This window comes from Panthera pardus, unplaced genomic scaffold (genome assembly GCF_024362965.1).
Source record: "Panthera pardus isolate Hobbes unplaced genomic scaffold, ASM2436296v1 HiC_scaffold_13, whole genome shotgun sequence".
Classification (NCBI taxonomy): domain Eukaryota; kingdom Metazoa; phylum Chordata; class Mammalia; order Carnivora; family Felidae; genus Panthera; species Panthera pardus.
Genome location: NW_026526688.1, coordinates 79,853,634 through 79,879,989, shown reverse-complemented (window position 1 = coordinate 79,879,989; position 26,356 = coordinate 79,853,634). Strand labels below are relative to the sequence as shown.

Here is a 26,356-nt window from a genome sequence, read left to right as displayed (position 1 = left end):
CCTCTATGAAGACTCCTTTCTGAGTTAGAAAGGAGGAATAGGTGAATTGGAATTAAAAATGAAAATATTAAATCTCTGATGGTGATGCACCATGGGCTCTTCCAGATGACTGTGAAAGTGAGAAAAAGAATTCACTAAACAATAAGCATTTGAGCCCAGTATCACTCCTGGGAACTCGCTTCCACTCTTTGAACTAGTCCATTGTATAAGCTAATACCACAAAAATTACCAGTGTGAAATGATCTCAACATTTGGTTTTCCAGTCTTTTCTAGCATGTGTTAACATCATTCTACCAAGTGAAAATTTATCTGATACTACAAAAGACACATCCTTGTATTTTTAAATGTTTTAATTGCTCCTTATCTCATTTCAAAAATGATTGAAGTAGCTTATAATAAATAAAAGTACACAATAAGGAAGTCAAAAATGAAAGAGAAAACTAATTCTAAGAAATAGGAGGGGCTCCAGGGTGGCTCAGTCAGTTGAACATCTGATTCTTGATTTCAGCTCAGGTCATGATCTCACGGTTTCAAGAGTTTGAGCCCCACGTTGGGCTCTGTGCTGACAGCACAGAACCTGCTTGAGATTCTCCCTCTCTCTCTGCCCCTCCCCTGCTCACACTCTCTGTTTTTTCTCAAAAAAAAAAAAAAAAACATAGTGGGAAACAATTAAGTTAATATCAAAAATAAGCAATGATATTCAGTTCAACTCAGCTTTCTAGAAGCCAAACTAAACAAAGGTCAATGGTGAGTTACACATTTCTTATCTGAACAAAAAATATATATTGTTGATTTAGAAGTTGCACATCTTCTAAGCAAGGTGTATTGCATTGCTCCTTCTACAAATGACTTTAGACACCATGGTAGACAATCCACAAGTAACTCCTATTCAGATGCTGTTCGTATGTTCACTAATACAGTCATCCCCACTTATCTATAGGGGATACGTCCCAAGATCCCCACTGGATGCCTGAAATTGCAGATAGTGAACCCTATATACACTATGTTTTTCCTGTACATACATACCTATAATAAAGCTTAATTTAGAAATAAGGCCCAGAAAGAGATTAACAACAATAACTAAGACTAAAAATAGAACAATTATAACAAAACACCATAATGTGAAAGTTATGTAAATGTGGCATCTCTCTTTCTCAAAATATCTAATTGTACTGTACCTGTCCTTCTTCTCATGATAATGTAAGATGATAAAATGCCTATATGATGAGATGAAGTGAGGTGAATGAAATAGGCATTGTGAGATTGTGACATAGTGTTAGGCTATTAAGGACCTTATGATGATATGTCAGAAGAAGGATCATGTGCTTTTGGACCATGGCTGACCAAAGGTGATGCAAACTGCAGAAAGCAAAACCTCAGATAAGAGAGGACTACTGTATATACCTACATATTAGTAAATTATTTCTGTATGCATTATAAATATGCTATATATACACACATGCGCATTTCTGAGTTGTAGCTTATATATACCTACATAAATATTCCCATACATTGCAATAAACTAAATGTTTGTGTCCTCTTGAATTTCATATGTTGAAATCCTAACCTCCCAAGCGATGGCATTAGGAGGTGAAGCCTTTGGGAGGTGATTAGGTCATGGGGTGGGGCCCTCAGAAATGAAATCTCTGCCCCTATAAAAGAGACTCCAGAGAGTTCTCTTGCCCTTTTCCCACCACATGAGGAAACAAAGAGAAATTAGCAATCTGCAAAACAGAAGAGCACTCTCACCAGAACCCAAGCATGCTGGCACCCTGATCTCAGACTTCAATCCTCCAGATTTGTGAGAAATAAATTTCTGTTGTTTATAAGCCACCAAATTTATGGCATTTTCTTATGGAAGCCTGAATGAAGAGACACATACACACATACTCACACATAGGAAGTAACTCAGAGAATGTGCTTCTCTAAAGAGACAATGTAATAGGCTTGAGTAGACTCTTGCCAATGATGGCCACAACAATTCCTCCCATCCCTATACGCTAACACTTTGCAATGTGTCTTTGTCATTTTCTCATAAAGTAGTGGAGTATATTTCTCCTTCCTTTAAATCTGGGCTGGTCCTGTGAGCAGCCTGAAGTAATAGAAGTGATGGTGTGTGATTTGCTAGCCCGGGTTTCAAGAGGCCCTGTTCCAGCTCTCATGCTCTAGCAACAAAACTGCCGCCACATGCAGAAGCACAGGCAGAGCGTGCACCTAGTAGACAAAAATAATGGGATATTTTGTAGCTTAACCAGTCTAAGACCATTAATTTGGCTGAGAGCCAATCAGCCCAGTCAGGAATTTTTTAGCAACAGACTCACATTACAAAAAAAAAATACTAAAATTGAATGTAAATGTTTCTGGTCTGGCAGCTTTCCTCCAGGGAGTAACTCAAGGATCCAGACTCCTTCTATCTTGTGACACTATCATCAACATATGAGGAAGAGAGAGAGTGAGCAGTTGGTATCCCAGACATTTCACCATCTCTGCCTGTAAAGGACATATACCACTTGTACACATACTCCATTGGTCAGAACTAGCCAGGTGACCCCACCTGGAAATAAGGGGCTGGGAAGTATGATCCTGGCATGAGCAGCTCCTTCCAGAAACAATGCTATGAGAGGCGTGAATCCTAGGTGGTTCACTAGCTGTCTCCATCACATCTGTGTACAGAGACACAAAATTTCAGATGAATTTAAAGTAAATCAGTATGAGAAACTAAAGAGTGATAGGGACTGATTTTTAAATAGGATAACCAGTGAGGGCATTGGTGGAGGTGACATTTAAATAAAGGCATGAAGTGAGAGGCACCTGGGTGGCTCAGTCAATTGATTGTCCAACTTCATCTCAGGTCATGATCTTATGGCTTGTGAGTTTGAGCCCCACATTGGACTTGCTGAGCTGAAGTTACTGTCAGCAGGGAACCTGCTTCAGATCCTCTGGCCCCCTCTCTTTGCCCCTCCCCCATTTGTGCTCTCTCTCCCTTTCTCTCTCTCTCAAAAATAAATAAACATTTAAAAAGAAAGAAAGAAAGAAAGAAAGAAAGAAAGAAAGAAAGAAAGAAAAGAAAGAAAGAAAAACATGAAGTGAAAAGAGGGAGATATTTGAGTTATCTAGGGAAGTTGTGTCTGATACAGAAAAAACAGCAACTGCAAGGCCCTGAGGCAGATGTGTTTGATGTGTTTAAGGCAGGGGTTGGTGAACTTTTTGTGTAAAGGATCATATAGTCAATACATTAGATCTCTGTTACAACTACTCAGCTCTATATTATACTATAAAACCAGCCATATACAACATATAAATGAATGTGTGTGGCTACCATCCAATAAAACTTTATTTACAAAAACAGGCAACAGGACAGATTTGGTCATAGGCCATAAGTTGTCATCCTCTAGTTTAAGGAAAAGCAAGGAAGGCAAATTTCTTCTCAGAAATTTGAATAGTGAGCAAGGGGGCTAGCAGAGGATAGTGAATTTGGACAGGAAACCAAGTGTTAAATCAAATGGAGCTTTACAGGTTATACTTATTGAAGGGTTTGGATTAATTCCAATGGCTTGAGAAAATTGCGGGAAGATTTTTAAATAGGGATGTAAAATGTTTTGATTTACCTTGCAAAGGATGATTCTGGCTGCTATAAGCAATAAACCCTAGGGAAGTGAGAGTAGAAGCTGGGGGAACAGTTAGTAGCAGCTAGAGCTTATACTAAAGTTGAGGGTGGCTTCAATGCGTGGGTTAGCAGTGAAGACAGTAAACAGTTGCCAGGTTGGGGACCTTACTTGAAAGAACCAACAGGATTTGCTAATCAGACAAATGTCCTGTAGGGGGGCTTTTGAGCAAGTAAGCTAGAAATATTTTTAAAAACTATGTAAATTTGAGATTTCAGAGATGATGAAATTTCTACAGTTGACAAGGTCAAGACATGTCTATATAAGAGAGTAGCAGCACCAAAAAAAATTAATTAATTAATTAATTAATTAATTAAATAAAATAAAGATAGTGAAAATCAGGAGGAAGGCTGAGGAACCATGCTCAATAAGAAATGAAAAGTAATATGTATTAATAATCCTGTGACCTTTGAGTCAGCAGTGACCAGGATGATACTAAGAGTCAGCTGTGTCCTGCACTGTCCATTTAATGTGATCATCTAATCAAAGAGTGATGTCCCCAGAGATCTGTCCAGTAACCACAACCAAGAAAAACAAAACAGACAAAAAACAGGTAAATCAAAGCAACCACCATTAAATAATATGAAACAAGAAAATATTGGTGCCTAGTTCCTCACAGGTCCCACAGAGAAACAAACACCTGGAAGTCAGACTTGATGAAATTTGACATTCATATGAACATCCATTCAACATGACCCAAAAGCAAACTTGGAAAACAATTTAAATCTTTACGGTGGACATTCACAAAATGCCACTGGGATACCTTATCCCTAATCTACTTCAAAACCACTTTTTGCTCTCAATCCACAACACCAGGGACAGTAACTGTACCACAGCCTTCCTTCTGTCTCTAAAACTTTTTAGAATTTTCTCTAAAACCTGGCCTATGCTAAGGTTTTCCTATCTTGTCCTTCATTCTCTTAATCTTTTCCATTTTGAGTTATTATTCTTCCAGGGCTTACCCCAACAAGCTTATCTCCATTCTTTTCATTAATCCGATTCTTCATAATGAAACCCCAGAAACTGAGCTGGCAAAGTCAGCATTCTCCTGGGCAGGCATGAAAGGGAAAGATGCTGTGATATTTGGAGCAGTGCTTCTCAAATTTCAACATGCATCAGAAGCACCTAAAGAGTTTATTAAAATGCAGATTCCTGAGTTCCATCTGGGGGGCAGGGATGATCAGGAGGTCTGGGTGAGGCCCAAGAATATGAACTTCTAACAAACTCCCAGGTGGATGATGATACTAGTGGCCCACCAACAACACTTGGAGCAGTAGCATGATGGAGCCCTTGGGAAAAAGATTTTAAAGGTCATTTAGGCAAATCCACCGTAATTCACTGCAGGGTTTAATATTTAGTACCACTTATCTACATATACATTTTTTCTTTCAGAATAGAAAGAAAGAAAGAAAGAGAGAGAGAGAGAGAGAGAGAGAGGAAGGAAGGAAGGAAGGAAGGAAGGAAGGAAGGAAGGAAGGAAGGAAGGAAGGAAGGTTAAATTTATCTGTCCACTTGACTGGCCAAGGGATGCCCAAATAGTCGATAAAACATTATTTTGGGTGTGGCTGTGAGGATGTTTCTGGAAGAGATTAGCATTTGAATTGGTAGACTACATAAAGAAGATCACACTCACCAATATGGTTGATGTTCTCTTTGTTCTTGGGCTTTATGACTCAGATGGCAATTTATATCATCAGGGCCCTTCCCCTTCAGTTCCCCCAATTCTCAGGCTTTTAGACTCCAGCTGAATTATACTACCAGCTTTCTTGGTTCTCCAGCTTGCTGAAGGCAGATTGTGGAACTTCTCAGCCTCCATAACTGAGTGAGCCAATTTCTATAATAAATCCCCTCATATACATACATACATATATCTTATTTGTCTGTTTCTTGGGAAAACCATGACTAATACAAATAGATGATAGATGATAGATGATAGATAGATACAGAGATACAGAGATAGGTAGGAAGAACACTCACTGGAGAAGAACAGAGAAGGAGAAAAGAAGGAGCAGGAAGAAAAGAAAGAAAGGAGGGAAGGAAGAAGAGAGGGAGGGAAGGAGGAAGGAAAAGAAAGAATTCAAGATCTCCCCCTGCCAATCTGCCAAGGATATCCCTCTACAGGATCCACCCTCCGGAATGGCATTTTGTATTGCTAGTTCCTGCCCAATACCTAGTCTAATGACTGCTCCCAGATTCCCACAGGTGAGCACAAATACTACTTACCATTACCAGATGGGCCTGCAATAGTGTAGGCAGCCAGGAAATGTTGATGGACTAAGGTGGTTCCGGAGGACCCTCCCAGACAAGCTTCCTCGGCAACCTTAAACCCCTTAGTCTGCCTCACACTTCCTGCATGACTGCAAGGTACACAATGAAGTTATCAGTCTCCTGCCCCATTTCTTCCATGCCTGGTGAAGCAGCCACATTTTACTATATTAGCTATTTCTTAAGAGTATGTGCTTTTATATTTCTAAATAACATGATATACTGTACTTTTTTTTTCTATTTTAGATATTTTTTCCTACTATAGGTAGTATACATTTAGCTCCTTATACCATATCCCATACAGATATTTTCCTTCCTATTTCCAGAATACAGTCTTATTACTTTGAGACAAATCATTATTTCATGTTTTTATTATGACTCTACAACAATTATTCATCACTGAGTCAAGTAGTGTATTATGAATGTATTTCCCTCTCTTGAGTAATTGAATGTTATTCTTGGAATAAACTGCTTCTTTTTTCCTTATATTTCTCTTTTTGAAGCTCTGGCTAAATCTTTACATATTCTTCAATGACTCTTCCTTCAATTTTCTATGTGGTCAAAACTATCATATATGTCTATCAGTTCCTTTTTTTTTTTTGAAGTATTTCTCCCAGAGCCCTGCATCATCCTGTATAAGATGCTCCAGACCTGTGGGATTTCCCTTTTCCTCTTTCTTGTGCTGGATCTCTTTGTCCTTGATGCCAGATTTTCTTTTTTCTTGACTTAATCCCTTGTTTTATAGAAAAACATCCTTCTGTAGCTTGCTGAGAAAGTATACAGTGGATCTAAGAATAAAAAGACCTAGGTTGTTTGAAAATGTCTTTAGGTTACATTCACACTGGATTGGTGATTTCATGAGTTATAGACATCTAGACTGGAAGTCATTTTTCTCAAATTTGAAGCATTGCACCAGTACCTCCTAGCTTCCTTTATTGTAGTTAAAAGGCTGGCATGCCATCTTTAGTTTGGATCCTAGTATGTGACTTGTCTCTGTTGTTTTTTTTTTTCTTTCCTCCCTCTGGAAGCTTTTAGAAGGTGCTCTTTCTATACCCATATTTCTGAAATTTCATGATCATATGCCCTGAATAGTTCTTTTTTCTGATCATCATATTAGGTATTCAGTAGTCTTTTGTATATAAAAACCCATGTCTTTCAATTCCAAAATTTTTGTATAAATCTTTGATAATATATCTCCTCCATTTTCTTGTTCTCTCTTTCTGGAATGTCTATTATTTGGATGATAGATTCCCATTACTTTCTGATTTCTTTTTCTCTCCTACTTTTCACTCCCAGCCTTTGTTCTACCTTCTAGAAGTCCTGTAACTTATCATCTAAATCTTCTCTTGAATTGTTTTTATCTGCTGTATTATTTTCCGTGAATCATGGTTTCTTGATAAATGTTTTTAGTCCCATAATAAGTGTTTTCTTTTTTTTAATGTTTTTTTTAATATTTTTTTTTGAGAGAGAGACAGAATGCGAGTGAGTTGGGACAGAGAGAGAGGGAGACACAGAATCTGAAGCAGGCTCCAGGCTCTGAGCCATCAGCACAGAGCCCGACACAGGGCTCAAACTGATGAGCTGTGAGATCATGACTTGGGCTGAAGTTGAACAGTCAACCAACTGAGCCACCCAGGCGCCCCTTTAATAGGTGCTTTCTTAAAAACTCTTATTTTCCTTTTATGTATATAAATTGTCTTACCTTTCTGAGGATATTAATTCTCTCTTTTACATTTTTTTGTGATCTCTGCATTAAATTTTTTCCTCTGATTTTTTTTCCTGTTTGTTTTGGTTCCTATTTTTAAATTACATTCTCTCCTTTTGGTTAACTCTTTGTATTTTTTTTAATGTTACTTTATTTATTTCTGAGAGAGAGAGAGAAAGAGAGAGCAGGGGAGGGGCAGAGAGAGAGGGAGACACAGATTCCGAAGCAGGCTCCAGGCTCCAAGTTGTCAGCACAGAGCCTGATGCGGGTCTTGAACCCATGAACCGTGAGATCATGACCTGAGCTGAAGTTGGATGCTCAACCGACTGAGCCACCCAGGTGCCCCTAACTTTTTGTATTTAAAGGCCAGTCACAAAATCCTCACTAGAAGCTTCAGTGTATGGTTTGTCAAGTGATGGCTGCCTGGTAGATGCCTGGCCATTCAGTGCCAGCAGCTCTTTCTCCCACTTTCCTGCCAGTGTCCTGAGAGCAGACCAGATTATGAGGTCAGAGGAATCTCACAGTCAAAAGGTGGCTTTTCGTTTAATCTTGTTTCTGTATGGCCTCGTTCCCATCTTCGGCTGCCAACAAACACATTTTCATCTGTCACAGTTTGAGTACTGATTTGTCCTTAGTAAAGTTTGGTCACCATCAGTGTGGATCCTGGGTGTTATGGCAGACCTGGGAGTCTTGTCGTGGGGTGGAAGGGAAAACATGCCAAAGGGCATCCTGAATCCATTAGAATCCTATTTTGGGGAAGCAGAAGAGGTGCCTGAACACAGGGACAGCAGGATATGAGGGTGGCATGCAGGTGAGAAGGTGCCACTCTGCAACTCTTAGGCTGTCCTTATCCACTCACTTCCAATAGGCCACACAATTAACCTTTAATTCACTCTTCCCACTGCTATCTTACTCTGTCTTGGAGCAGTGAAGTGGCAGAGAAGGTAAGCCTGACTTCAGGAGTTTATATCACTGAACTATGCCTTTCTGGTGACCTACTATGCCCAGAACTCTTTACTGAATACACCATCACATACACACCCAGAAATTCTGCTTCTGATGTTCATGTTTCATTCACCCAGAGGACACAGAACAATATTGCAATAGGTATCGCTATTTTGTAAATGGACTACAATTTTAAAAGGCACAATAAACTTTGTGTATTCCAACCATAAAAAGGAATTTTCCCACCCCTCCTCTTATTTCTCTTGGAACATCAGCAAATTGAATTGCAAGGGAAATATAATGAAAGGATTTTAAGTTATCCTGCAGACATGAAGACATGGGAAGTTGGCTATAAAATTACATTTGGGTATTTTTGCTTATTCCCTGTTCAAACTCTGTCCAAAATTTCTCTATGAAATAGGAAACTTTTCCTCTTTCTCACCTCTGCACTCTGCAAGTCTAGAGCTAGCTGGCCTTTTATTAACCCCCCCTCTTCACTCTCTACCCCACCCCTAAAATGCTTAGCAGTAACAGAGACTCTTTCTTCATTGCCTGAACTGTTAAAAAAAAAAAAGTCCATAACAAAGAGCTTCCTACTACTGTCAAGATACACTATGATCAGTCACAAAAATCAGTACATATTCCAAGAGAGTAAGTATCAGCAGTTGTAGGGAAAACCAAGATGCATGACCAAGTAAACATAGTATATACCTAGAAATACAGAATCAGATGTACAATACTAAAGGCAGAGGGTGTCTCAAGAGTTATTGATTAAACTCCCAAACTAGAGTTCATATAGCATGTCAGTAGCAAACACCACAAGCTGTTTCCCCTTGCTTTTCCTTTTCTTTCACTTTTTCCTCCCTTCCCATTCTCTGGGTTGCAGGGTGAGGAGTGGTGAGAACAGTAAAGATGATATGGATTTAATCAAAATCACATTCATTGTAAAACTTGGGATATACTCTTCACCTAAAACATCCTGATTCTTTTTCCCATTAGACTCTAAAGATGGAAAGGGTGGTATTTATGTCAATGTCTTTGTTCTGCAACTTGAGAATAATTCATAGCCCTATAACCTGAAGAGTATGTTACATTCTCAATACTAAAACATTCAGAGCAAGTCTTATTGAAGATGTGTGACAGGGTCAAGCTCAAATTATCCGAAGGGACTCAAATGCATGAACTAAGTTCAAAACTGCTTCAGGGAGCCTCGCTTGAGCTTTCCCACAGGACGAGGGGAAGAGAAAGAGAAATCAAATAAATTCCAGCTAGATAAGCAGTCAGGGTGAAGGACAAGAATGGTGAGAGAGGGAGGAGAAGAAAGGGCATCACAGAGCCAGGAAAGAGAAGGTTCATGAAACTCGAGTTTGAAATTGTACAGTTAATAAAGAGAGATCAAAACAAGGTGGCATATGTTCCCAGGACTCTGAGCAAGTCAGCATCTGGCACCTGACTTGTATGTATGGTGATGTGAACAAAGTAGGTCTAGAAAACAGGGGATTGATTGAGAATTGGAGACGTTTCAGGGCAGGCACTTCCTGCTTCAGCATCACTGAAATTGCAAGAGGTGCTACACAGCTAAATCTTCAATTAAGAATTGAAATATTCTATCCCAGACAATGGTGGCTGGGTTATAAACATTGTTCATAGAAGAACTAAAAACTCTTGGGAAATTTAGCTAATGAGATTAAAAAACAATAGATATTAGATTGTGTTGTCATTTTGACCCATTCTGAACTTGTTCTTATTTTTTCCTCCATGTCAATCAGTTTACCCTTGACATTTATCAGTAAAATAGATCAAATGCAAACATTCATGGTGAGAATCTGCACAAAAATCCAAAATGCCACATTAAGTAATTCTCATGGGAATTATTTGCAAAATTCATGAACAGGCAGCATTTTAACAAATGTATATAGGAAAGAAGATTCACCACATAAACTACTCTTCTCTCTGTAGGAAATGATAGTCCAATATCAACAACATTTCCTGCAGGCTGACCCCTTAGTCACAGGAGTCAGCTGTTCTTGTTAACAACACAGGCATGATTTATCTCAAGGATGTAAAGGAATGAGAAAGGCTTACCAAGAAAGTAATGGTATGAGATTGGATGACATTGGGGACATCAGGGGACAATGACTTTCTCACCATTTACATTTTCTTTTTTATACATTCTGAGACCAAGCTACACCTCAGGATCATTTGGGTGTTAATGCCCATCACTATCCTGATATTTCACTTTTTTTATGCTAGTGTTTCCTGTAGCTAGAAATTCATTAGTTAAATTGCTTTAATTTACAAAGTAACCTTTTTTTTTTTTTTTGGCCAGAGCAAGGTTCATTTTGTTTGACTGTGTACTTCTTTTCAGATATATAGATAGATAGATAGATAGATAGATAGATAGATATAGATAGATATAGGCATGAGTTAAGCCATGTTTCTCCACACTCAATAATTTTTCTGAAGCATAATTCCTAGTCTGATTTTCTCTTCCTTGTACATTTCTAAATGAAAAAAGAGATTCAACTTGAGATATAATTTCTGCTTGAGGAGACCAATGGATACAAGAAACAGGAAATAGTATCTATCCAACTCAAAAATCCACACCCAAAGATCCAGCTGATAGAAGGCCAATATTTTTATCTTTCCTTTTACAAATTATTTTCAGATTCCTTTTCCATAAGTCACTATAATACTTCTTTCCTGAATTCAAACAACCAAAAATTCAGATAACTGGAATTTTTCTCTACACTTTACCTTCATAAAAAGAGACAAAACAAATAAACAAATGCATATCAGAGACTTGGGGTTTTATTACTGTTGTGTTTTATTTACTGTTGTTTTTCTACCTTTTAGACTATATCGTGAAATAAGTATATCTTAGACTAATCGCCTACTTCTTATACACCAATGGTATTCAATAATAGCATGTATGTTCAATCATAATTATATTGAGGTTTTTCATGGCATGAGCCAGTAAAGGAAGAAAAAATTCATTTTAATGATGTCTGTACTAGAATTTATTTGAAAACTTTTTATTTATTTGTTTATTTATTTTTTGAGAGAGAGACAGAGAGCACATGAGCAGGGGAAAGGGCAGAGAGAGAGGAGAGAGAGAATCCCAGGCTCCACACTGTTGGCACAGAGCCCAATGCAGGGCTCGATCTCACAAACCATGAGATCATAACCTGAGCCAATATCAAGATTTGGCTGTTTAACCAACTGAGCCACCCAGGTGCCCCAAAAACTTTTTAAACTGGACATCAAACTCTCAGTTAGCCATAACATTTTCTTAACCAGGACATGTCAACGTATATACATACTGCATAAATGGGAAAAGTAGTCTTAATTCAGTACTAAAATATACACATACATGCACATTAGTTTTAATGCAAAGTAAATTCTGCAAAGAAAATATAATTTCAATGACCCTATCAGTGAAAGAAGCCAGTCACAAAAGACCATATATTTCCATTTATACAAAATGTTCAGGGGAGGCAAATCCATAGAGAGAAAAAGTAGATTAGCAGTTACCTAGGGACAGGGGCATAGGGGATGGAAAGGGTAGAGGCAAGTCACTGCTAATGGATATGGGGTTTCTTTTCCAGGTGATGAAAATATTCTGAATTTTTTGAAATGTTTATTTATTTTTGAAAGAGAGAGAGAGACAGAGTACAACTTTGGGAGGGGCAGAGAGAGAGGGAGACACAGAATCTGAAACAGGCTCCAGGCTCTGAGCTGTCAGCACAGAGCCTGACACAGGGCTCGAACCAACGAACCACGAGATCATGACCTGAGCTGAAGTCGGATGCTTAACCAACTGAGCCACTCAAGCTCCCCAGTGATAAAAAAAAAAGTATTCTAAATTTAGATTGTGGTAATGGTTGCGCAATTTTTTGAATATAATAAAAATCACTCAATCGTACACTTTAAATAAGTGAAATGTATAGCATGTGAATTATATTTCCATAAAGCTTTTTTTTTAAATACACTCTCAGAGGTAGTTTCTCAGAGATGCCTGTTGTATGGGGAGGTCAGTGTAATCCAACTGAGAGAGTCAAACCTTTGGGTGAATCTCCTTTGCCTTCCTCCCCTTTTTCTCTGTCAGTGATATTGGAGTAATTTCTGTTTCCTTCTCTGTTTTCATCCCATTGACTTGGAGTTGTACTTCCCATCTGTTCACTAACTTGGGTTTGAATTTCTGGCCTTTCTTAAAATAATGTCAAGGGCTCCTTTTAGAATGTCCACGGATCAAAAACCCTGCCTCTTGTACCTCATACAAAGTCTAACACCGGAGCACATTCTTCCATTCTTGACCAACACACTCCTGGACTCTGCCAAGTCTCCATTGTTTCTAATCCAAACCTCAGTCTTCTCCGAGAGATGTTAAGTTAGAACCAAGATAGGGTCTCTGATGGATACCAGGCAGGCTCCTCAAGAAGCTCTTCCTTGATCTTGTGGCAGTTACCTGCATCTACATGAGACACTGTGAAATATATAGATACTCACACTAGACAGTACCTAACCCTTTTTTCAGCCATTAAACTGACCCTAGATACTAGTGGGTTCTCCCTGTGGATTGGACCACTTTGTACCCCATGAAGACGTAGGTTACAGAGCAGAATGTTGGGAAGTTCACAGCAACACTGTCTGGTCCCCAGCATCAAGGGTGCCCCCATCCAGCCACCATATTCAAGCAGACTCTGGAAACACCTCTCCAAATAACAGTCATTAATACTGTCCACGTTTGGAATGACTTAGAAAAAGGAAAAGTCCTAAGAGCTTATCTGATCTTATGGAAAGATAGAAGTCATACCTGTGGTTGTTTCTTTTTCCTTTTCCCAACCTTTTCTACCCCAAATTCAGAGCTCCTTTTGCCTTAATCTGCAGATTCTCTTCAAGAAGTGGTGCCTGAAGGCCCAGCTGAGTTACTGAGTTGTCCTGTGGTCTGACTCCCTGACACTTTAGATTTTGATTTTAAGAAATTGCTTGACATTTTTTCTCACCACTGGCAAATGGCAAAGTTTTCACATCCTAAAAGCAATGCTTTCTAAGTGAGAAATATAAGAATCAATTTGTCCATCATTCCATTATTCTGCTTAAATACTTAATAATTAATGGACATGCCAGAACACCTCAGCTAACTACTTTAAAAGCTTTTTTTTTAAGTAGATGTTGATGTTGATGAGCTGCCAATAGTCTAAGAAAAATTCTTTTAGGCATTTACCTGAAAGTTGTCACAATTTGAATGAATAGCTTATTGAAAATGAAATTTAAATTTCTCTATAGCAATTTTGGTTTCATAGAACTTTAAATCTTAGAAATAGTTTTAGCACAACTCCTTTGCCTTCTAGCTAACAAAAGTAAGATCTAGTGAAGAGAAGTGACTTGCCCAAGTTCCTTAGCAAAATATATGACAAAAATAGGACCAGAAACCCCCAGTCCTCAGGCTCCCAGAACAGGGCCTTCTCCTACTCCATGATGTGGCAATAATTTATGATGACGTCTTCTGACATTTACACTTGGCTCAAGGACAAGGAGAAGATTTTGAAGGGATAGGAAACAAGGATCAAATAGCATCTTTTTCAGGGCCCTTGCAATAATAGAAATAGAGAATATTGTGAGGACTATTATCTATCCACCTGGCAGCTATAGAAGCTGGGAAACAGAAAGCCAACTTACTGCCCCACACTCAATTCCTGGACACTGGCAGACCACTGCTTCCTGTGTCAGGACCCAGACAAGCCCAAAATGAACCAAGATTCATGCCAACCTTAAACAGTTGTAATAATCTCTTATGCTTATTTGAATATTACTTTTTCATACCAAAATAACAATAGGAATCTAACATAAATGAAATAAAGACAAAATTACTAGGAAAAAGTAAAATATACTACATTTCATTAGACCCATTTCTAGATTTTTCTTAGATTTAACCTAATTTTTCTTGCAGGTCTATTAGAAAATCACTTTCTTCTGTTGGTAGAAATTATCTAGAACTATGTTTCTTTGTTGTTGTTGTTGTTGTTTTTAATGAGCTGTTTGGCCTTGCTCATCTATAATTCTATGGAGCATTTGCATGGGGAGAAGGACAACTGAGTAAGTCACAGATACTCTTAGGAGGATGATAAAGCTCTTTGTCTGAACAAGAGGTTAGTCGTTCAATAGTTAGAGGGCCTATCAGTTATTCATCTCCTTGTAGATGTTCCTCTGAGTTGAATAAGAATCTTTTAGGGAGTTTCATCCCAAAGCAAGCAGTATTGGAGCAGTAGGGTAGTACCTTGGTGGTGATAAGTACAGAGACTAGGTTAAACTTTGGTTCCCTGATGACTAGCTTTATGACACTGGATAAGTTATTGAACCTCTCTATGAAATGAGACCAGCTGTCCTAATGTCATTATGTTGTTGCAAACATTCAGTGAAGTAAATACATGATTCTACCTAGCTCGGTGCCTGTATAGATTATATTCTCCATAACAAATTGTTTTCTTCCTTTCCCTTCATTAAGGGAATCAAAGTTCTGGCTGTACTGTTGGAAAGAAGATTGTACCACAAACAGGTTTCACTGGGGCCACAAGGACTTTGGGAAGATTGGACCCAAACAGTAGCTTAGAAAATTGGTGAAGGAGCCCAAGTCTATCCAATATTAGAACCAAGATTTTTAACAGTTCAGACGAATACAATCAAAAGTGTGGACCTTAAAGGTGGAGGGCCTGGGTGGCTGAATCGGTTAAGTGCCCCCCTTCGGCTCGGATCATGATCTCCCGATTTGTGAATTCGAGCCCCTCATTGGGCTCTGTGTTGACAGCTCAGAGCCTGAACCTGCTTTGGATTCTGTGTTTCCCTCTCTCTCTGCTCCTCCCCCCCACCGCCCTCTCAAAAATTAATAAACATTAAAAAAATGTTTTTAAGTGTGGACCTGGGGCCAACGGCATCAGTATCATCCCAGATCTTCTAAATCTGGCTTGCTGGGTGGGGAGGGGGGCAGTCAGGCAGGAAGCCATGATTCTACCAGCTCTTCAGATGAGTTTTTTACATGCTCAAATTTAAGAAGCATTGTCCTAGAGAAAGTGTTACCAGCAAACCTAAAAGGACAAGAAGATAGAAACTGGGGAAACAATCCATTTTTTTAGGGGCTCAAGTCAAGAAGATATTAAGGAAATATGAGAAAGACAACTGGTATTGAGCCTCTAGGGAAAATCCTTAGATACCATAACAATTATGAATTTTATAAGTGCTTTTATTTACTTAACAAACATGAATCCACATGGTGCTTATTAATCTTATAACTATAAATGAGCCACTGAGTTTATTACCAACTGGCTTCGTAGGTCAATCCCCAAGACAAGAAGAGATCAACTGAAAAACCCCTTAAATAGAAAGAGCGTGCATGCTTATTTTTGGTAACAAGTGGAGAGATGGGAAGATACCATCTTACTCAGCAGCCAGTCCTGGGAGGAAAAGAACCAATTTAAAATCTCTAGGGCTTTAAAGAAAAAACAAAACAAAACAAACAAAAAAAGTGAGCCATGGGACTGAAATCAGGGCTGAGACACAACCCATCAACCATAACTGGCAAGAGGCCCAGCAGCAAGGCCCCTTCTTAGGAACTAAACATCTGCCTGCTTTCACATCTCCACAACACGCTAAACTGTTAGCAAAAAGTTGTAGCATTCCACAAAGATCAAGGGCACATGACACTTAGAAGATTCAGTTCCACATGTAAATATTTACCAGCGACTTTCTTGGGGTCTACAGACCTGTTCCATTTTATTGGCAGCTGAATTCCATCATTTTAGTGCGCTGCTCTATTCTCCTAGAAATATGGGACGGGTGGGGGACAAAACTTGAAGCAACTAGGAAAAATATATTACAGATATTTACTAACAGCCCCACTAGTGCCTCTAAAACATGGCAGCAGTGGGGGTAGGGGGGTGGGGGTGGGAAGGGCATTCTGAAGTGGTTATGTCCATGTTAGAGAAATTTAACATTCTATAATGATCCACCAGGCTCCCAGCTTCCTGCAACTTTCTCTGCTCAAAGTGAAGGCCACTTAACTCTATTTCCAGGTTGAACCCTTCCCCAGAATGTGGATCCAATATAATAATTAATCAGAAGAAACTGAGGGAGGTCCAGCTGAGTATCTCACAAAGATATGCCTTCTAGGTAAGCTTATTCCTAGACTGGCTTATAGTTCCAGTTATATTAACTTTGCCTTGGCCCTGCTCTTGTCGGCAGCTCCCTCCTTATGTTTTATCATATACTTACTACATGTCCACCTTAGAGCTAAAATCTGAGCCCTTCCTTCAGGAAGCCAACCATCCACTTTTTCTTTAAAAAAAAAAAAATGTTTTAACCTTCCTTCCCAGGTAAGTAGAAGAATATGTATTCTGGCCAGAGTGGAAATTAAAAGCTCAATAGAAAGATTAGAAGATAAGGTTGATGAAATCTTTTAGAAAGCAGAGCAAAATGGAAAAAAAAAAGAGGATAGAAAATACAAGGGAAAAAGATAAAAAATGGGAGTACTGGTTCTGAAAATCTAAATACATATTTTTCTGGAAAAAAAAGGACAGAGAAAATAGGAGGAAATCCATTTAAAAACTCAAAAGAATGTCCTAGAACTGAAGACCATGAATGTGACTGTTCAGCATGATGGATGCAAATAAAGCCACACCCAGGCACATCACTGGGAAATGTCAGAGCCTTGGGTATAGAGGGAAGAGTAAGCACTGCTCGAGAGAGAGAGAGAGAGAGAGAGAGAGAGAGAGAGAGAGAGAAAGTCATAAATGGAGGAATCAGAAAGTAAAATAGTCTCAAATGACACAAAAGCAACTGAAAACTAGAAATTAATGGAATAATGCCTTCAAAACTCTGATGGGAAATTATGTCCACCTGAAATTTCTATAAACAGCCGACCCATCATTCAAGTGCCAGCAAAATGCAGGTATTTTCAGATATTCAAGGACTCGAAAAATTTTGGGAACATGGTGAAGGCCTTAGGCATCAATAGTGGTAAGTACAATAATAAATAAGCAAATTTAAAACAAGACAACTCCAGGGAATACAGAAAGGTATGCAGTGAAGGGGGAAAAAAGACACATGTGCATCATGCATTTATTAATAAAGTACAGAGATAATAACAATACAAACCTTTCTATTGACATAGCCAAAAGTATATTTGGAGGTCAGGGGGATAGGAAAAGATGTGAGTAGGGTGTGTGTGTGTGTGTGTGTGTGTGTGTGTGTATGTCTGTATGTGTCTGTGTGTATGTCTCTAAGTGTGTTTCTGTGCAGAGAGTGGAGGGAAGAGGGCTAAAATACTCACTTTTCAATGTGGAAAGCCAATAGATAATGTCCAAAACTGGAGAACAGAAATCAAGGAATAGAAATGGTAGCATTTTATTTGGAAATATGGGAGGAAATACCAAAACCAAAAACCAGCTGAAGTGTTTTCTTCTAGGGAAGTGGAATTGGAGGATGAGGGAAAAGGAAATAGTTTTTCATCACTCATTTTGTAGGGCTTTTTGACTCTTAAAAGTAAAGAAGGTAATGTTGCCCAAAATAAACATGCAAGAGGTTGAGGGCCAGCCCAGATATGAAAGGTGACAGGACAGAACCTCAAGTTACAGCACCTTGATTCACATCTTAGTTAAGTCCCCCTGGCTAATTATGTGACCTTGGGCACTTTAACCCCATGAACTTCAGCCCTCTCAAATTAAAATGGGAGGTCACAGTGATTAGCAGTGCCTGGCACACAATAAGTACTCTTCTGTTCACTGAACACAATGTAGAGGATCTACTGTATATCAGGCACAGTTGTAGACATTTGGGATACATCAGTGAATATAAAAGATCCCTTGCCCTTGAAGAGCTTACTAGAATTAGGGGAGAGATAGAGACAAGAAACAATAAAATACTACTAAATAAAGTATATAGTGCATGAAAACGTGACAGGTGACACGTGCTATGGAATAAAATAATACAGGGGTACCTGGGTGGCCCAGTCGGTTGGGCGTCTGACTTCGGCTCAGGTCATGATCTCACCATCTGTGAGTTCGAGCCCTGAGTCGGGCTCTGTGCTGACAGCTAGCAGCCTGGAGCCTGCTTCGGATTCTGTGTCTTCCTCTCTTTCTCTGTCCCTCCCCTGCACACGCTCTGTCTCTGTCTCAAAAATAAATAAATAAATATTAAAATTAAATAAAAATAATAAACTAATACAGGGAGGGGGGCTCCAGACTGCAGGAGGGGTAGCACCTGCAATTTTAAATAAGTTGGTCAAGAAAGGCCCCATGAGTCCTCAAGACTTTTGAGCAAAGATCTGAAGGAGTCGAGAGGTAAACCTTTCATATATTTGGAGAAAAGCATTTGAAGTCAGAGGAACAGCCCGCTCCAAGTGTGTAAGTAGGCACATGCATCACAAATTAGGGAAAGCAGGTGTGGGTTGAGCCGTGAAGGGAGAAAAGCAGGAGATGAGCTCAAAGAGGAAACAGGACCAGTGAGATCATGAAGAGCCTTGAAAACTTGAGCAGGACTTTGGCTTTACATAGAGTGAACCCAAGAGCCATTGCAGGGACCTTAGTGTGACATGGTCTGATTCACCAAGACAAAAGTCATTCTAGCTGCCATGCTAAGAACGGAGCATAGCGGGGCAATGGTGGAAGCTGAGAGATCAGTAAGAGGTGCCTGCAGTGTTCCATTGAGATGGTGGTGGCCCAGACAAGCAGAGTTGGAGAGAAGTGACTGGATTTCCTGTACTGAATAGAGTTAGCTCTTATTATCAATTACAAATTAATGACAGAAATAGGAAGCATGCTACAACTTCCCAGTCTTTTTTGGAATAAAGGAAAACTATAAATGGAAAATCTAAATTGAAATATAGTATTATTTTGTCCTTATTATTTACCTTAACAAAATCTGTAAGGGATGCATTTCCCCTCAATCATAAAATCTCTGTTATTCTGTAGCTCTTGACATTTGTATACAATGTAAAATCTGGGATTCAAAAGGGGCCTTAGCATTTATAACAATGATACCACGCACACTACCTTATACAGTAAGTGTAATTTAGATACTGCTTAAGTGAAGATGTATTCATTCACGGAATATTGTTAAATAAGGCATGACACTTCCCCTCAGATTAAGAGTGTAATGAAGGAGAGTAGACAAACATAAAATTTAAGACACCTAAGAAAGAGGTTAACACTATAGAACTATACCTAGGGTTCAATTGCCCTAGGGAGTTCTGAGGACAGCAGTTATTCCTTTCAGCCAGGGGAGGACCAGGGGGTGGTATGTGAAAAGCTCCATGGAGGAAGCGACATCTGTGTAACTGTTTATATCTGGATATTACAAGATGAGGCAGAAGGCCTGGATATTCCTGGCAGTGAAAAAAAAAATTTTTTAAGCACCTGGGTAGAACATTTCAGTGTATATAAGAGGAACGATAATTTCTGAAGAGTCACTGGAATATAGCACATGGGAAGAGGAAAAATGGAAATTAGGGGAGGAAAATCAATAGACTCAACACTGCCAGGTAAACGACTCTGGATAAAGGTCACCACGAGAATAAATAAATGCTAATGAGAATCCAGTTATCAGAGAATTGTTCTACTATGCCCAGCCTAGGCATTGAGCACTGGGCTGGCTGTGAATTTCCCAACTGTCAAATTCACAGTCCAAGATTAGAATGTGGGCAGAAACTTGGAGGTAAAATTTTAAATGCCAGCCAAAAAAAACACCAAAAAACCTACTTCCTATTTTAATTTCTTTTTCATGTAAGATTTCTTTATCTTTGGATGCTTATTTCTCTATGTTGCTTTGCTTTCTACCCAAAGTCAAGGAAGAAATGACAGCAATCTTCTTTTCCTCATCTCCTACGTCCCTCTTTCCCCACTTTAGGAAAACGGCACCATCTAGATCTAATGACGAGCCTTGTGCTTTGTGCTAATTTTTACTTCAAGTCACTGGAGTCAGAAACAAAACCAAACCAGGACCTCATAAAACACATCAAAGAAAATGTTTAAATGCTACACGAAGTGAAATAAGCCTGTAGCCAGCCTCTGCATCTCAGTGAACATGACTTCAGCAATTTGGGTAAAGATTTCTGGTGTGTTCCACAAATCTCTCTCATGCCCTAATAAGTAGAAATGTAGCACCCACTCAGCAGGCTGCAAGATTTTCTGCAACCCAGATTATTTGGAGAGCTCTCAGTTTTATGATGGAATTTTCCAGTCTTTAGCAGTCCCACAATCCCCATTTCTGCCAATAATAACAGCTAACATTCATTAGAACATACTCTGTTCTAACCGGCATGTACAATTTCATTTCATCCTCACAACTCCATGAGACAGGTGCATTCATTGCGTGCATTCACAAATAAGGAAACCAAGGCACATTGAAGTAATTAGCCATAAATCATAGAGCTAGAAAATAAGCGAATGAATGAATATTTCTCTCTCCCTTCTTCACCAAGAGTCCATAGTCTGTCTCAGCAGCTCTCACTTGATTCTTTCCTCTCCAGCAGGGTACTGTCCTGAATCTGGGAATGAAGTCCTCAGATGATACCTCAGTTGCTATGAGGGAACCTAGATTTGTCTCCTAACATGGGCACTTGCCAAATCATCTTGGCCTCTCCAGCTTTTAGATGTTTTCATTAAAAAAAAAAAAAAAAAAAGCCCTCTTAACCTTATCCTCTATCACCATTATTCTGTTATCTTACCAGAACTTTCACTATTTTATCTGGAGAGTTTTCCCCCACTGTATTTCATCATTTTCAAATGTCAGATTAATTTGTCACCATGTATACCCTTCTGGAGACCTTAACATCATGGTTCGTCAAGACAATGCCAGAATCCACAACACAATCCAGACAAAAAACTGAGAATTAAAATGTCATTACCGGAATGGGGAGGAAAAAAGTCTGTTCTCCAGCTGCATATACATCTGTGTGTTTCTTTGCATTTGACTTTGAAATGCTAAAGCACTGCCACATGGAAAAGATTCATTGTTTTGTAGTTTATGCATCTGAATACACAAGCATATGCTTGGGAATGCCTAGAGAACCTGGCCTTACAATGCCACCTAATTCTGTCAACATGCTCAGAGGCCTTTAATTAATTTTATACAAATTTACAGAAACTAGTATATTGTCCTTGTTCATAAATAAATTGGTACTTTTAATTGGATCACTCATATAAGAAAAGTTGGTCCAAATAGCCCCAATTCTCCTATGTATGTAAAGAATCTTTTCTTAAAATTTGCCCTTAATCCTTTTTATGGAAAAAAAAAAAGGGACAAAGGAACATTAAGCTTTATTTCTCTAAAGTATCTTCCAATTGTTGTCACTGTACATACATAAATACATTTTTATGTCATTGTATCATGCATTCAATTGTTTTGTATTCTGCTTTTCCTTGTACCTAAGTAAACCTCATCCTTGTGTTTACATGGTGCTTCTTCAAGATGCTATTTCTGTTTACCGCTCCCCCCCTTTTTGCTTTTTGGAGTTGTGTCTTACTTTCTCCTATTTTAAACTGAGCTATTTTTTAAACTTTTTAAATGTTTATTTATTTATTTTGAGAGAGAGAGAGAGAGAGAGAGAGAGCGCATGCACACACGCGCGCGCCGCGCGCGGGCGCACACACACACACACACACACACACACACACACACACACAACTGAGTGGGGGAGGAGCAGAGAGAGGGAGACAGAATCCCAAGCAGGCCCCACACTGCCAGTGCAGACCGCAATATGGGGCTCCATCTCGTAAACTGAAAGTTTATGACCTAAGCTGAAACCAAGAGTCCCACACTTAACCAACTGAGCCACACGGGGACCCTGAGCTATTTTTAATGTCATCATATAATTCACATTTTTCTCTTTAGGAATACCTCCATAGAGCACTAGCTTCAATTAAATTTTAGTTTCTTCTGAACCCTTTGCAGTGCAAAGGAAAAACTCCAAACTCTGACCTTACCTGCACTCTTTTCCTTGTAGGACTCCTTAGAGCCTGATCTGAACATCAATGCCACAGGTAGTCCCAGAAACGGAATGACCACCTCAAAATGGAGAAACGGTGTTAAAGCTTTTTCTTTTCTTTTTTTTTCTTCAACTTTGCCAGACCATTCTCAAAAGGACTAAAGCAATTTACAATGCTGGTAGCTCTCTATGATTGTGGCTTTCTCAAGCCTACCAACCCCCATTGTGTTTTGCTATGATAATTGATTTATTATATTTAAATAGGTATAAAATGGTTCCTAAATACTGTTTTCGAATCTAGACACTCGATTTTGAGCAAATCCATACTCTCAATTTTGTCACAAGCTGATTAGCTTTCTCTTTATTTTTATTTTCTTGTGAGTATATATACTTTCTTCTCATCTCCATATTGAATTGGCTTTTAATGCTGATGTGACCCACTTATATAAATTTATTTAGCATGTGTATAATTCTTGTATTATTTTAAATTACTTTGTGTTTTCTTGTACATCCCAGATATATTTTGTAACAAATTTTATCTATCATTTCGTCACTCTGTTGTTGAGGGTTCAGAGATGTATCAAATTGGGAGCAGTCTGGGCCAGCCTGAGATGAATTGTACTGTGTCTAGTTCTTATCTCTGTGTGGGCTATTGTGTGGTTTGTCAGGGAAAAAATAAAAAAGCTTGGAATAGGTTAGAAAAAAAGGGAGGACTACATCAGAATCTTCTATCTTATCTACAATAATATCCTTGGGTTTCTTCAATAGTTAGGAATTTGTTTTCTCATTATAAATTTCCTATCTGGTTCCAAAAGTTTGTAGAAAAAAGTTTACAGAGGAATACACACAATATGATGATGTCAAAATAGGAGTAGAATTAGGAAATTAGCCCAAGGGAAAATATAAATGGTTGTAGAACATCAAGGTCCTAAAGAAGAACACTTACACTTAAAGTTTGGATAAGTTTCTGGTGTCCTTTTTGGTTTTTGGTGCTTTACTTTTTGATAAATCTTGAAGTTTTTATTGTAATATGTGGTACATTTGTCAGTAATTCAGTTCTTCTCTATACCAACTGCCAGTTATATTTAGTGATTAGCGTGATGCCATTCTCTCTTGTTCTAGTGTTTCTGATCTGTCTTTCATTCTCTTCAAATAGTTTATAAATTCTTCTGAAATTTCAGTGTAATTATGTTTTCTTTTTAGTCAAATTACATAGCTTTTTATAACATGGCTTATTTGCTAGAACAGTTTTAGATGTACAAAAATTACGAAAGATAGTACAAAATTGCCATATACCCCTATCCAGTTTCTCTTATTACTAAAACATTACATTAGTGGGGTACATTTGTTATAATTAATGAACCAGTATTGATCCATCCTTATTAACTAAAATCTGTGCTTATTTTAGATTTCTCAAAAGTTTCCCTAATGTCCCTTTTTCTGCTCCAGGGAGCCATCCAGGATACCAGATTACATCCAGTCATCATGTCTCCTTAGGCTACTCTTTGACTGTAATAGCTTCTCAGGCTTATTTTTGAGGAGTATTGGTCAGGCATGTTACAGAGAATCCCTTACTAGGAACTGAATTATGCCTAACCAAAATTCATATGTTGAAGTCCTAACCCTCAGTGTGACTGTGTTTGGAGATAGGGCCTGTGAGGAATCGATAAAGGTTAAATGAAATCATAAGGGGGGAGTTCTAATCTGTCTGGGCTGGCACTCCGATACGAATAGGAAGAGACACCAAAGCTCTGTCCCCACTATGTGAAGACACAACAAGAAAGCACCATCTGCAAGCCAGGAAGAGGGTTCTCCCAGAACCTGACCAAGCTGGTGCCCTGATCTCAGACTTCCAGCCTCTAGAACTGTGAGAAAATAAACTTCTCTTGTTTTAGCTTTGCAGTCTAATATCTTGTTTCTTTTATAATTTGATAGTGTTCATATGTTTGAATTTAAAACTATACTTTATTTTCAAAGCTATATGTATTACTTCAAAAAATCTATCAGGTAATATATTTTAGAGAAGTGTATTTTCCAAAGAACATACATTTGAAAATTTGGGGAATTTGGGATTTCACAGTTTTACAATATTCAGGAACATCTGTCAACTTTCTTCTTCTCTTAATAGTTTATGTTCCTTGTTTCTTGTGCTTATTTGGTTTGTATAAATTTCTAAATTAATCATTTAATTTGATACTAAATTTATTAATATAAACTGGGAATGATAATATAAAAATAATTTAAAACATATCCTGAAATAATCTTTTGCATTCCTGATCTTAACTAATATTTTCTCTTTTCTTACCATTTAAAACGAGTTTTTAAATAAATCCTATGAGTAATTTACTCAATTTACTCATTATTTTGAAGAACCAAGTTTTATCTTAAATGTTTATTCATTTTCCATTTTATTCCATCCTCTAGGTTTATTTCAGCATCCCCTTTTGCAAGTACATCCCCTTTTTATAGAAGAACATTTTTTTTAAGTTTATTTATCTATTTTGAGAGTGAGAGAGAGCAGGTGAGGGGCAGAGAGAAAAGGAGACAGAGGATCCCAAGCAGGCTCCACACTGACAGCAGCAAGCCCAATGCAGGGCTCGAACTCACAAACCATGAGATCATGACCTGAGCTGAAGTTGGAAGCTTCACTGACTGAGCCACCCAGGCACCCCTAGAAGAACATATTTTAAGAATAGCTTATGCCATTCCTATAGGAAGAAAAGCAAATAATATCCAATTTGCTTAGCATAGATTGGTCTTTACTCCTGTAAGTGTCGTTAAGTCCATCATAACACATGAAAATGAACTGACCAGGGTGTAGCTAAGACAATTACAAATCAATAAACAATTGCCAGACTAGATATTCTATTACTGACTTATTTATCATTCAAATTCTGAAAAAAAAATCTTTCAAATATACAGAAAAATGCCAAGGTCATGTAAAAGATTTAGAAGGGATGGTTGCATTGGTTCTCTGCCTTTTATATAGCCATGCTTTCGAAAGGTTTATAAGAAGAACCAATAACTAGATTGACATTCAGGACTGACTCCTATCAGTCTGTCTACACAACACTGCCAGGGCAAGAACTTCTCTCAGATCCTTGCTTCCAGATGTGACTCACCTCACTGAAGCTCAGCCAACCTCTCTTACTTTAAAGAACTTCCTTTCCTCACAGTGCTTTCAAATTCTAATGAGATCTCCAGAAGTCTATTGCAAAATACCTGTGGCCCTTTACACACTTTCATCATTGGCTCGTAAACAACTCTTCTTTTGTCTTCAGTCTACATGAGTTTCAAAGTTTTTTTTTTTAAGTTTTATTTGACTATACAATTCTAGAGGATTTTGTATTTTTATCTAAAAGCCAGAGTTTTGGCTTTGAAGAATATCTTTTTGTACCTAAAGATATCTTCAGTTTACATTTTTGCTGATCATAGAGCTGACAAGTCTTGTAACAAATAACAAGTTGTCAACCTGACTAATCTTTGTCCTTAAAACATGAGACGAATCCCAGTAGGGTCTGTGAAGCTTCTTAACTTCACCCTCATGCTGCTAACGATGGGAGGTAGAATAAACAATCAAAAAGCACAATGTAGTAGGGTACCTGGGTGGTTGTCAGTTAAGCATCTGACTTAATTTCAGCTCAGGCCATAATCTCATAGTTTGTGGGTTCCAGCCCCACATTGGGCTCCGTGCTGATGGTGTGCAGCCTGCTTGAGACTGTCGTTTTCTCTCTCTTCCCTTCCCCCACTTGCATGTGCTCTCTTTCTCTCTCAAAAATAAACTAAAAAAAAGTAATA

General features: G+C 38.4%; 1 long non-coding RNA gene across 1 annotated transcript in view; it reads left to right on the top strand.

The window, feature by feature from the left end:
- Positions 1-24,430, top strand: part of LOC109250076 (uncharacterized) — a 38,402-nt gene extending 13,972 nt beyond the window's left edge. Inside the window, exons 2-3 of the long non-coding RNA XR_002072873.2 lie at positions 16,650-16,746; positions 24,008-24,430. This is a non-coding gene — a long non-coding RNA (uncharacterized LOC109250076). The remainder of the gene's footprint in view (positions 1-16,649; positions 16,747-24,007) is intronic.
- Positions 24,431-26,356: the final 1,926 nt, after the last annotated feature.